Genomic DNA, 12,500 nt, shown 5'->3' with positions numbered 1-12,500 from the left:
AGGATATTTACAACACAGGAGCATTTTTACAGAAGTGTACAGTTCATAAATTACATCATTTTTACAGAAAATGTATAATACTTAAAATACTAAATACTGTGTAGAATTCCTAAACCCATATTGTTATGAAAAGCAGGAGTAGTAATTTAGAAAGGACAGAAAAGGTAGCACATACAAAGGTCTATAACAGAGAGGATAGTGGGAGGAGAGGGAAAAGGAAGAAAGTAGTAGATATGGGGATAGAAGGAGTCCAAGGGCAGAGGCTAGTCTAGGTAGGAGCTGAAGAGATAGGTTAAAAATCAGAGTAGATGAGATGATAGGGTAGAGTGAAGAAAGTTAGTCAGGTGTACTACAAGAACAAAGCCAGTGTTCTTGGAAGTACAGTTTAATTTTATGTTTGAAGAGAGGCAAAGAAGTAATTAGTGTTATATCCCTAGGTAACAGACTTCATATCCTACCTACAGAATTTGTGAAAAGAGAGTTGCCAGCTGAGTTGTTGGACTTTGTAGAACTGACCAAGAGTTTACAGGAGGATCGAAGGGAGGTTAGATTGTTGTAAGGGATTAATAGTTGAGAGAGTATAGGGTTGTTTCCAGGTTGGTGCAGTACTTTGTGGGCAATAGTGAGTGTGAGACTATAAGGTAGTTTTGTAATTCCAGCCAGCCTAAGAGTCTCAAATTATGACAGTGATGGGTTCTGAACGGGTTTCTCCTGTGGCGAAGCGGGCAATGTTATTGTAGCAAATGGCTAGTTTGTTTAGGTTAGCTTTCTTAAGGTTGGTAAAGATCGGAGATGCATAAAATAAAGTGGATAAGAGATGGGAGTGGGCGATAGTAGCTCTAGTAGCTGGGGTTAGAAAGGTTTTAATACGGTATATGGATCCTATTTTTCTGTTAACTGATTTGATAGTGTTGTTGATGTGATGATCAAAAGTAAGATTATTATCGATAGTTATTCCTAACAGTTTAGTTGTAGAGTCAGGGGTGATGACAGTGGCATTATTAGACAAGATGGTGAAGTTTAGTGGGGAGGTCCGAGAGGTTGGGGAGAAGAGAAGAAGTTTGTTTTTTTTAGCATTAAGAAGGAGATACCGTCTAGTAAACCATGTTTCAACAGTGGTGAAAGTATTTTGAGTTGGAGAGATTAGATCTGAACAGGAAGATGCTGAGCAAATAATGGTGGAATCGTCAGCATATTGGATACAGGTAGCTTGAGGGATTATTGTGTGAAGGTCATTTATATAGAGGGAGAAAAGAAGAGGACCAAGAATAGAGCCCTGAGGGACTCCAATGGAAATGGGCAACAATGATGAGATATGGTTATCCCAAAGAACAGCTTGTTGTCTGTTATTCAGATAATCTTGCTATTAAATGGTTTAGCTCTTATCAAATGAGAGGGATTCAAGGATATGAAGCAAAGAAGAGTGGTTGACCATGTCAAAGGCTTTGGAGAGGTCAATGAATAGAGCAGAAGAGAGAAGGTTATTATTGCGGTTACTATTGATAGTATCTACAAAGGAAAGGAGAGCAGTGGTTGTACTATGATGGGGTCTAAAGCCATGTTGACAATTAGCTATAATGTTGTGTAATGAGAGGTATTGAACAAGTTGCTGATGTATACATTTCTCCATAATCTTTGCTAAGGGTGAGAGAAGGGCATATGAACACCAAGATACAGGCAGTGAAAACCACTTGACCCTTTCCTTCTTCCCCTCCAGATAAATTTCTTCAGCTCTTTATTATTGTCCACAACTTCTTCTCTGGTTGACAAAATATGCCTGACCTATATATAAAACTAAAGGGACTAAACATTTTCACTGCCTGTATCTTGGTGTTCATATCCATAAACAAGATCTTCCAGTTTCTCAGTTTTTCTATTATCTTTTGTTTAGTCTCTTCCCACATATCCATAGCTACCATAACAGTATGCTTTTTAATCCTTACTCCTAACTCTTTAATTTTATCACGTCCTCATAAATATGGGTACTGCTGACCAATCCATGTGTGGGTGCATATAGTTTACAGCTATTGCCTATGTTTTATCTTTGTAATTTTATATCCTGAAAAGACTTGAAACTGTCTCAAAATGTCCTATTCTTGTTTTATCTGGTACAAAATAATATTGTCTGCACGTCAAGCCACCTTTTTTTGATTGCCACTCCAATAATATCCTTGAATTTCTGAGTCCCTTATTTCTTTCTCATTGGCAAAGGGGGAAAGAACACCCCTGTCTGGATACTCCCACTTTAATTTTTGCCTCCAATCCTCTAATCAACTTTATTATTGTGTCTGAGAATGTAAAAAACTCCATTGCCTTACTCCAAAATTCCAGCTTACTCTGTTGAAGGCTTTCTCTGAATCAAGACCCAACAACGATAGTATTTTCTTATATTGTGCTTCCCTCTGGATCATCATGGCTCTACTAATGTTGTCAAATGTTTGCCTTCTCTCCACGAATCCATACTGAAACAGGTTTATCAATTTTGGCATCACCCTTGCCATTCTTTCAGCTATCATGGACGAACATTTTATATTCACGGTTTAAAATTGAAAATGAAGCTGGGGTTGAACGATCTTTGCTGTCGTTATGTATTAAAGCCACCACAGCTTTCTTCCAAGATGCTGGCTCTTCCCCTTCGTTTAAAATAGTGTTAAATAAAACCTTCCAGATCTTTGTCACTTTCTTCCTTCTTAGCTTCCAAACTTTTACAGTCCCCAGCTATAAGTAATATTCTCTGCTGGCTGATAGATGATCATTTTTCCCCACATTTTCTTAAGCTCCATAATAGCATTTTTATGTAGAATATAAATACATGACAGAGTAATCCTCCTCCCTTGCCAGTAGCCCCTTACTACCAAAGATCTACCACATTATCTTTGTTTTCCTTTTCTGTCTCTATTGCAGCTCTTCTAGCAATTAGTATCTTTGTTTTCCTTTTCTCTTTTGCAGCTCCTCTAGCAATTAGTATAAGTACTCCCAGTTTCCTTTCTCCCTGATATTCTGCTCAATATCCATCCTGATATATTTTCTTTTTTAAATTAATATACTCATGTCTTTCCAAATGTGTATTGCACTCTGCATTTTCCAATATAATTTGATACTCTTACTTTTTGTCTATACCTGTGAAGCCATTCATGTTCCAAAATAATATGGAGAGTGTAGCCATTATGATAAAAAGTTATTATTCCCATCCATAATACATGGTAGCTTTTTTAAATGTCTATTTCTAATTTTTTTTTTTGTTTAATATGCACCCACAAATGTCTGGCAGGTTGATTTTTAATATAATTGTTTCTTATCTCCATTTAAAGGTTTCTCACATTTTACAACACATTCTTTTAATGAAAACCCTCACACAAAAACACACCTCCATAATCTATTAATTTAAAGCAAACAAACCAACTATGTACATCTTCAGATAATTAAGTTCAACACTCCTGATAGGAGAAAATGTCCCAAATTGAAAGCTGCACCCTCGGGGATTACCTAACCTAAAAATAAGGTTAACCATGCTAAGGTGCATGTTATAGCATGCACTCCTATTTACACTAACTGCTGTCTGAAATACTTTTACTAACTTGCTTGTGTGTGTAATATGTAATGTTGAAGAAACATCTAAACATATTCTTACAGAATGCAACAGAATGAAGGAGATTACTGTAAAATTAAGTCTTTTGATTATGACTGAATGTTTTAGAAAGTTAACCACAAAAATAACAATGTGGAAAATATAATATTAAAAAGAAATACAGGAAACAATTGAGATATTGTCTGGGGCTTTGCAGAACAAAATAATAGGTGTCTAACATTGTTACACGAGATAAGCGACTGTGATAAGGTAAGAAGAATGAATAAAAGACATATGGAAGAAAGAATGAGGAGGTGTAAGATGGTTAATGTAGTATAGTGTTCTATTAAGTGGATTTAAGCTACTCTGAATATGTAAAGAAAAGTTATGATGATCTCCAACTGTGTACTTGGAATTTTAATAAAGTCTCTACTCTTATCAGTAACTGTTCTAGAATCTTTACATCTACCTGAGCTACCACCAACTCAGGCAGATGGGACTTGTTTAACATCAAATCAGAAGGATAGGCCAATCAGCACTACAGTGTCAGTGCTGGAAAACTAATCCAAGAACCTGGTATGCAACAGAAAACCACAGTCCACTGAGATTCCAGCATCAAAAGCTAGTATGATACCAGTTTAGCCACTGACTGAAAAACAACCTGGATCAAAACCCCAATCCATTGCTGGCTTAGTAGAAGCTCTTTGATGCTTTCCAATGCAACAGGTTTACAGCCTCTTTTCATGTTGCAGCCTTCCGGGGGGGGGGGGGGGTCTGAAATGTAGAGGGACTATGGTCTAGGGAAGCAAATGAATAACTCATGGATACAACTGTCCTGAGAAATAGTTATCCAGGCTGGAAAGTGAAGGAACAAGCATCCCTTCACTGCCTCCAGAGATAAGTTGCCACACAAGTCACACAGAAGGCCCATTTTCAGGGGACCAGAGTACTTCACTGCCTCTAAAGAGGAGCCACCAGACAAGTCATGCTAAGAAAAGACCAGTGTGTCCCTGACTGTTATTCAGAGGCTGCCCACCTCTACGCCAGCAGCTGTACTGAATGATGGTACAGCCTCTGAGATCACTTCCAAAAAGTACAGTCGTGTACACATCATAAATGTAGATGTTCGAGCGTATTCACTGTTGCAGTCATCACATTTGGGTTATCCCTGCCAGGGTAGCCCCCGGCCGGCCCGAATACCAGAGGCTTAGTATTGCTGTGTTGGTTGCTGTCGCCCCAGGAATGATATCAGGTCGTCAGTAGTATAAAGTAAGGCAGCCGACACCATTACATCAGTTTTTCTTACCTTAACCTGTCAGGAGCCCCCAAGTGGGAGCCAGGTTCTGGTGGAAGAACCTCAGCAGTAGAAAGTAAATACCAATACGTCCCTTGTAAGGAAAGAGAAGAAAGAAGACGGGGATGGAGGGAGAGAAACCAGGACTGCAACAGTGAATACACTCAAACATCTACATTTATGGTAAGTGTACACAACTGCACTATGTTCTTCATGTTTCAGTGTTGCAGTCATCACATTTGGGTTGAGCTGAGGAAATGGGTGGAGGCACTCAAGGAAATTAGGGCCTTGCTAGGATGCCCTGGAAGACTGCAGAAGCAAACCCTGCCTGGATTTGGAGAAGAGAGGCAGGTGGTAATGTTTGTTAAAGGTGTGAACAGATGTCCAGGTGGCAGCGTCCAGGATGTCCCTGGTGGTGACTCCTCTGAGAAAAGCTGCATAGGTGAAGGCTGCTCTGGTGGAGTGAGTCCTGACCCCCTTGGGGGGAGGCTTTCTGTAATGTCTGTAGCAGAAATGGATGCAGTGTGCTATCCATTTGGAAATGGTTTACTTAGAGATGCCCTTGCCCTCTGCCCCTGCAGCAAAGCTGACCAGCAATTGATCAGACTTTCTGAAGGATTTAGTCCTGTCTAGATAGAATCTGAGCTGTCTGTGCATATCTAAAGGAGTGCAGGATGCTTTTCCCCTTGTTCTCTGGATTAGGAAAAAAGGTAGGCAAATGAAAGGATTGGTTGAGAGCCACACTAGACACCACTTTGGGCATGAAGGATGGGTTAGTTCTGACGGATACCATGTCATTATGAAAGATGATGAAGGATTCCACAGCCATGAGTGCTTGCAGCTCGGAGACCCTTCTGGCTGAAGTGATGGCTAGAAGGAAAGCTGTCTTCCAGGAGAGAACTTTTAACTCTGCCAAAGAGGCTGGTTCGAAGGGGGACTGAGTGAGCTTTTCCAACACAAAGTTAAGATCCCAAGCTGGGGTTGGTGCTCTTCTGGGTGGCGTCAAGTTGCTAGCCCCTCTTAGGAACTATTTGATCAAAGGATGTGAGAAAATCGGCTGCTCCGTGGGAACATGAGCAGAGATTGCAGAGGCATGAATTTTAATAGAGGAAAAAGAGAGGCCACTGTGTAGCAGGTCAGCTAAGTAATCCAGGATGACAGGGAGGGAGGGCTGTGCCGCATTAGCTCCCTTAGCCTGAATAAAGGTGCTGAACCTTTTCCATTTGTCAGCATAAGACTTTCTAGTGCTAGGGCGTATGGCCTCACATATAACATCTAGAACCTGTTTACTGAGGTTGGCAGATTGATTGGGGGTTAGGGGATAAGCAAAGCTGCCAATCTGATTGTCTGCAATTGGGGATGCATGAATTCCCCTTCCCTCTGGGTCAGGAGGTTTGAAATCGGAGTAAGAAGCCATGGTGGCAGTGGGGACAGGCTGCAGAGCAAGGGGTACTAGTGCTGGCGAGGCCAGTCTGGAGTTATAAGAATCGTCCTTGGTTATTCCTCCATTATTTTGAGCAGTACCCTCGTGATTAGAGGCAGTGGAGGAAAGGCATAGACCGAGAGATTGTCCCAGGGGAAGGACAGGGCATCCACATTCCAAGCCATGCAGTGATGCTGCCTGGTGCAGAACTTACTCAGCTGATGGATGGTGTGGGAGGCAAAGAGGTCAACCTTCGGGGTGCCCCATTTTTGAGTTATTAGGGTGAAGGTTCTTCTGTTGAGCTGCCACTCATGTGGGTCCAGAAGACTTCTGCTTAAGTGGTCTGTCAGAGAGTTGAGAGAACCTGATAGGAATTGTGCTAACAGGTGGAGTTGCATGGCAGAGGCTGTGTGCCAAAGGGTCATAGCCAGCCTGCCATGCAACTCCCCCAGGGAGTCCCTCCCTGCTTGTTGATATACCACATCACAGTAGTTTGTCTGTTTTGATCAGGAGGGCCCCTGGGGAGAGAAGGGGCTTGAAAGTTATCAAGGCGTGCTGGACAGCCATCATCTCTTCTTGGTTGATGTGCAGATGGATTTTCTGTGGGCTCCATTGGCCCTGTATGCACCTGCCGTCCAGGTGTGCACCCCAGACATAGTCTGATGCATCTGTGGTGAGAGTCTAGGCGGTGGGGGGTGGTGAGAAAGGTAGTCCCTGGTTGTGGGAGCATGGTGTTACCCACCAAAGAAAATCTTTTCTGAGGCAAGGTATTATAGGTATGAGAGTTTCCAGGTCTTGAGAGCGTTGACACCAAAGGCTTTTTAGGTACCACTGAAGTTTCCTCATATGCAGTCTGGCATATGGAATGAGTAGTCTGCAAGATGCCATGAACCCCAGAGCTTGCAGGATTTTCCTTGCAGATAGCTGGGGTCTGGTGGCTAACAGAGAAGGAGGCTGTCAGGAAAGTTTGTTTTTCTGGTGTAAGGAATGCCATCTGGGATGCTGTGTCCAGGCTTGCTCCCAGGAATATAATCCTTTGGGTGGGTACCTGTTTGGATTTCTTTTCACTGATTGCGTACCCTAGTGAGGTTAGTAGGGGCTTTACAAAGGCCAGGTGCTTGAGCAGCTTTTTCTGGCTGTCTGCCTGAATTAGGCAGTCGCCTAAGTATGGGTAAATCTGGATATTCCTTTGCCTGCAAACGGCAATGGCCGGAGGCAGACATTTTGTGAAAACTCTGGGAGCAGTAGATAAGCCAAAGGAAAGCGTAGAGAACTGTATGTACTGAGATCCTTGTCTGAAACAGAGATATTTCCTGCATGATTACTGATAGGAATGTGGAGGTAGGACTCTTTTAGGTCTAGGGTGGCTAGCCAAGCATCCTTTGAGAGCATGGGTAGCACCTGCTGGAGGGTGAGCATTTTGAATTTTGGAATCACCAGGAAGGTGCTTAGAATGGATAGATCGAGGATGGGCCACCAGGTGCCCTCTTTTCTGGGTACCAGAAAAAGTCTGGAGTAGAAACCTTGGCCTTTCTGTTCTGCAGGAACGTGCTCTACTGTCCTCATAGAGAGCTGGGAAAGGACTTGATTTTGCGTCTCTGCCCACTGGTTTGGAGGTAGATCTAGGAGCCCTTTTGGAGTTGGAAGAGTATGGAAAGAAAATTTGTATCCCTGGGACACTATGTTGAGAACCCAGTGGTCATTGGTAATGGTAGCCCAGGTGCTTGCGTGAAAGGACAGTTTTCCTCCTAGGGGTAAGTGAAGGTAGGCAGAGGGAGTGGGTAGGGGTGGTGAGTCATTGTGAGTTCTTACCACAAGGGGGTGGCTTAGAACTCCCTACTTTTATAGTCCACTGCTTACATCTCTGCATTCCATGTGGCTGCTGTCAGGGGGGTCTGTTGCCCGGGGTCTGGGCTGAACTGGCCTGGTGGGAGCAGGAAAAAAACAGTGCTTGGTGGGACAATGCCTGCTGAACCTGCATGGCCGGACCTGTAAGAAATGCTCAAATGTCTGCATAGATTTTACTTTTTCTTCCATCTTTTTTAAGACATCTTCTGCCTTAGTGCCAAATAAGCTGTCTTTGTGCAAGGGGGCATCCAACAATTTAGATTTGACATGGTCTGGAAAGGGCTGTTCCTTAAGCCATGCATGCCTTCTAAGGACAGACCCGGTGACTGCTGCCCTGCGAGAAGCTTCTAGGGGGACAAAACCACAGTGCAAGGTGTGTTTAGTTACTTGACTTGCAGAAGCAGGAAAGGAAGAATTTTTTTTTTTGTTTGAGGAGTTCCAGGGTATGCTGCTGAAATGTTAGCATATGCAACTGGCAATTTAGTGCTCCAATAGCAACAACAGCTAAGGTGTATACTTTTTTTACCCCATCTGTCTAGTGCTCGGGAATCCTTATTTGAGAGGGTGGGATTCTTAGTAGAGGTTGCTTCAATTCCTTTAGGCCCTTGAGAAATTACCTCAGGGTCAGCAGTAGGATTTTTAAAAAGAAATGTGTGTTAGTCAGGGACTCTGTAGTACCTGTCTGGTTTTCTGGGCACAGGAGGGAGGGTGTCATGAGTCAAAAGGATTCCAAAAAAACATCCTCCACAACATCCAAGACTGGTGGGATGGCCAAGGGTTTGTGTTGTGGAAGATCTAAGAATTCCCCGAGTCTCTTTTTAGATTTAGGGTAGTACTGACTCTCCCACTGGAAATGCTCCCTTAAGGTATGACGGGTTTCCCCAAAGGAAAAATTCTCTATGAGAGAGGCTGAAGGAATGGAATCCTCTGCATGAGAATCTTCATAAGTAGAGAGGGGTTGCAAGTCTTCATATTCAGATGCAGAGTCAACTGACTCTGGTTCAGACAAAACAACAAGGGACAGATCTCTTTCCCTTTCGGAGGGGGTAGCTTGGCTTCCCCCGATCACCATGATAAGGTCTTCTGCCATTTTAAGCATGTGAGACTGAGGCAAGGAAGCAGGTGCCTGAGATTGAGTCGTCAGTTTATTGGGTGTGGTTCGTACCCTGGGCCTGAGAAACTCGGTTGTTTTTGAAAAAATGGTAGTCTTGAAAGAAGATTTTGGTTTGTGTTGAGAATCGGTAGTGCGAAGGACTTCCTTGGAAGCCTGTGCCTGCTCAGTGGCTCTGGACCCATCCAAGGTAGAGAAGACTGCAGGATCCATAGTCTAAAAAGAGATTTGTGGCATACTGAACTCCAAAAAGGGTCTCGGTAGCAGCCTGCATATCCACAGAAGTGGGCATCAAGAGCTGCTAAAGTGCCTCACTGAAGACCGGAGAACTGACAACTAGCTTAACAGCAGCATCGTCACTAGGTTTGGACCTGTGTGGTCTATGTCTATCTTTACGTTTTTTACCAAAGCCATATCGGAGTTTGAGGACTGTAAGCGAAAATATCTAGCTACAATAAGGGCCCGATGACGGATAGTTCTGGCGTTGAACAAAGCACAGAAGCGACAGCGGGGGACGTCGTAGTCTGGGCCTAAGCAAGTGACGCAGTAAGAATAAAAGTCTCTCTGTGGTTAACAACTGTTAACTTTTTCTGACATCAGTAAGTGCAAGAAAAAAGGTTCCCCAATGGGGTACCTTAGCTTTAGAAGACTTTGGCTTCAATTTGGTAAGCAAAACTCAGGTAGCGGCCGACCGGCACTCGTGCAAACTGCTTCTGCTTCGGGCTCCACGGCATGAAAGAGTGATGTAATGGCGTTGGCTGCCTTACTTTATACTACTGATGACCTGTCAGTCCTGCAGCGACAGCAACCGACATAGAAATACTAAGCTTCTGGTATTCAGGCCGGCCACGGGCTACCCTGGCAGGGATAACCCAAATCTGATGACTGCAACAGTGAAACATGAAGAACATCCATTACTTACTGCTGTTGGTTGAGCCTAATCCACATCTGATGGGGCCTACTTCACATCCTGGAAAATGTGCAGAGCAACAGTAGAAATGGCAGTCACAGGGGTCTTGCTCCTGTTTCTCCAGTTCAGCCTTTACAGCCTGTCTGAATAGGAGGGTTGCATCAAAGGGAGCTTTTGTTAAACTGGCCTTTCCATCCTCAACAAAATCATTAGGTGCAGCCAGGCATGATATCTCATAACTATAACGGTGACTGCTGCCCTAGCTCAACCATCCAATGGGCTGTGAGCAAGGGAAATAGAGTGTGTGTCTGTGCGTGCGCCATACCTCTCAACTGTCCCTGATTTTCAGGGATGTCCCAGATTTTGACTCAAATTTTAGCTCTCTCCCTCTTAATCCCTCCTAAAATTGGTGACCTTTGAAGGTGGTAAAATATACTTAATAACCAATGATGATAATTAGAGTTCACATTATCTTGTTCTGTCCAGTGTTTCAAGTTAATAATACTAATATCTTAAAAGTGTCCCTGATTGTTTCTAGATTTGTCCCCGATTCTATGGAGATTTGTCTCTGACTGGTTGAGAACTATGGTGTGTGTACCTAACATGTTTAGGATGCATACTCTGAAAATGCAGCATATTATTTGACCTTACAAGATTTAGTATGCAAAATAGTGTCAAAGCCATCAGGAATGGACTATCTCAGTAACAGAAAATGTAAAAGTAAACTTAAAAAAAATTGTGGTCTGATGAAGAAAATCAACAAAATCATGCAATATCTTAGTAGATCTTGTCCACACACAAATATACCGTCCACAAACCGTGTGTAATAAGCTATAAATTTCAAAAAATATACAAAGATTCCCAATACGTGAGCACTAAGTTTGCATAACTATTTACGCACATGGTGCCCATTGCAACTCAAGCACACTGGATGTAGTACTGATCACAGAAGACAAAGGCATTATTACCAAGTATAATGTCAAGTACAGTGCAGATGAGATGCATCTTGCTGGAACTATATATTGGTCTACGTTTTCTGGCTAATCTGACATATTATATGCCTGTATCATTCAGAATCCCCGTAAAAAGAGAAACCACATCCATAATAACAAGAATATAGTTGTCAGCTATCATCCTGGGAATCATGAAGAAGGCAGCAATAATACTAATTACAAGGAGTTACTAGCAGGGAAGGATGGTAATGATAGTATGCATTATCCCTCTTAAAACTACAATTATAGATATTAGGTGAATTTCAGGAAAACGGAGTTTTCATCAGGGATTATCATCTATGGGTGGGGACAAAGACATGATTTGTAGTAGTGAGGTTGTATTAGGGAGACCTAAAGGGAAAATATAACAAGAGAAGAGATTTCTAAAGACATGCATGAGAATCGATAGCAGGAACTCGCACAGAGTTTACATATTATTCCATCAAGATATAATTTCTTTCTAGTCTAGCCTAGTTCTATTTCACAGAAGTAAGCATTTTTAATAGAAACCTTTGGGACCCATCCAATAAAGTATGACTGTGTAAGTAAATTAACCATAACAGGATATGTTTTAATGGATCTTCGTAGCAGTAGCCTAAGCTCTACAGGTTTAGTCCCTCCTGCTGTCCATCTTCTGAAAGTTTTGGGCACCCCACCTGCCAGAAGTCTGTGGGATGCTCCATATAAAAGGCAGGTGGTGCTCTAAAAGCTTCATAGGTTCATACTAGGCTATCTGCCCTGAGGCATTTATAAGCCTAGCCCGAGTGTGTTTGGCTTTCGCCACCCTTTGATTCGAGTTTACCGTGCCTTTTATAAGGTTAGTTTACCGTGCCTCTGTCTAGTAGTGACACTGAAGTAATCCCCGGGGTAAACCTATCCCCATCCACTCATCAAGATTTTTCTTGAAGAGAGTCAGTGAGGGGCTCTGCCTAACATGGACTGGGATTCTATTCCAGAGCAAGGGGAGCCTTTGGGTTATGAATCTATCCCTCCAACATGTTCTGTTTATTTCTGTGCAGAGGTTCAGATCCCTCGAGCGCGTAGCTCTAAGGGATTTGGATTTTCTGAGGTGGAGCTAGTTCATTAATTCTGGGTTGGACATAGCTTTATATGTCAGGCATAGATCGCCTCGAAGTAGGCGGTATGCAACTGAGCAGAGCTGGAGTTTTTTTAACAGAGCAGCATATGGCATCTGTTTGAGTCCTTTGACTCTTTTTCTGAGGTACTTTAGAGCATTTTTTGCCTAGGAGGAGGCAAGAGGTCAGAGTATGTGTGCTAGGAAATGGGAGAAGTACAACAAAAACTATGTGTGAGTGTGTGTGTGTGTGTGTGTGTGTGTGTGTGTGTGTGTGTG

The 12,500-nt window shown here is 42.8% G+C and overlaps 1 protein-coding gene across 1 annotated transcript in view; it reads right to left on the bottom strand.

The window, feature by feature from the left end:
* Positions 1–12,500, bottom strand: part of RFC4 (replication factor C subunit 4) — a 1,279,614-nt gene that overhangs the window by 1,124,939 nt on the left and 142,175 nt on the right. The gene's annotated exons all lie outside the window — the stretch shown is intronic.

This window comes from Protopterus annectens, chromosome 4.part1 (assembly GCF_019279795.1).
Source record: "Protopterus annectens isolate FY-2018-M chromosome 4.part1, PAN1.0, whole genome shotgun sequence".
NCBI classification, from domain to species: domain Eukaryota; kingdom Metazoa; phylum Chordata; order Ceratodontiformes; family Protopteridae; genus Protopterus; species Protopterus annectens.
The sequence above is the reverse complement of the archived record's forward strand: the minus strand, read 5'-3'. Positions and strand labels throughout refer to the sequence as shown.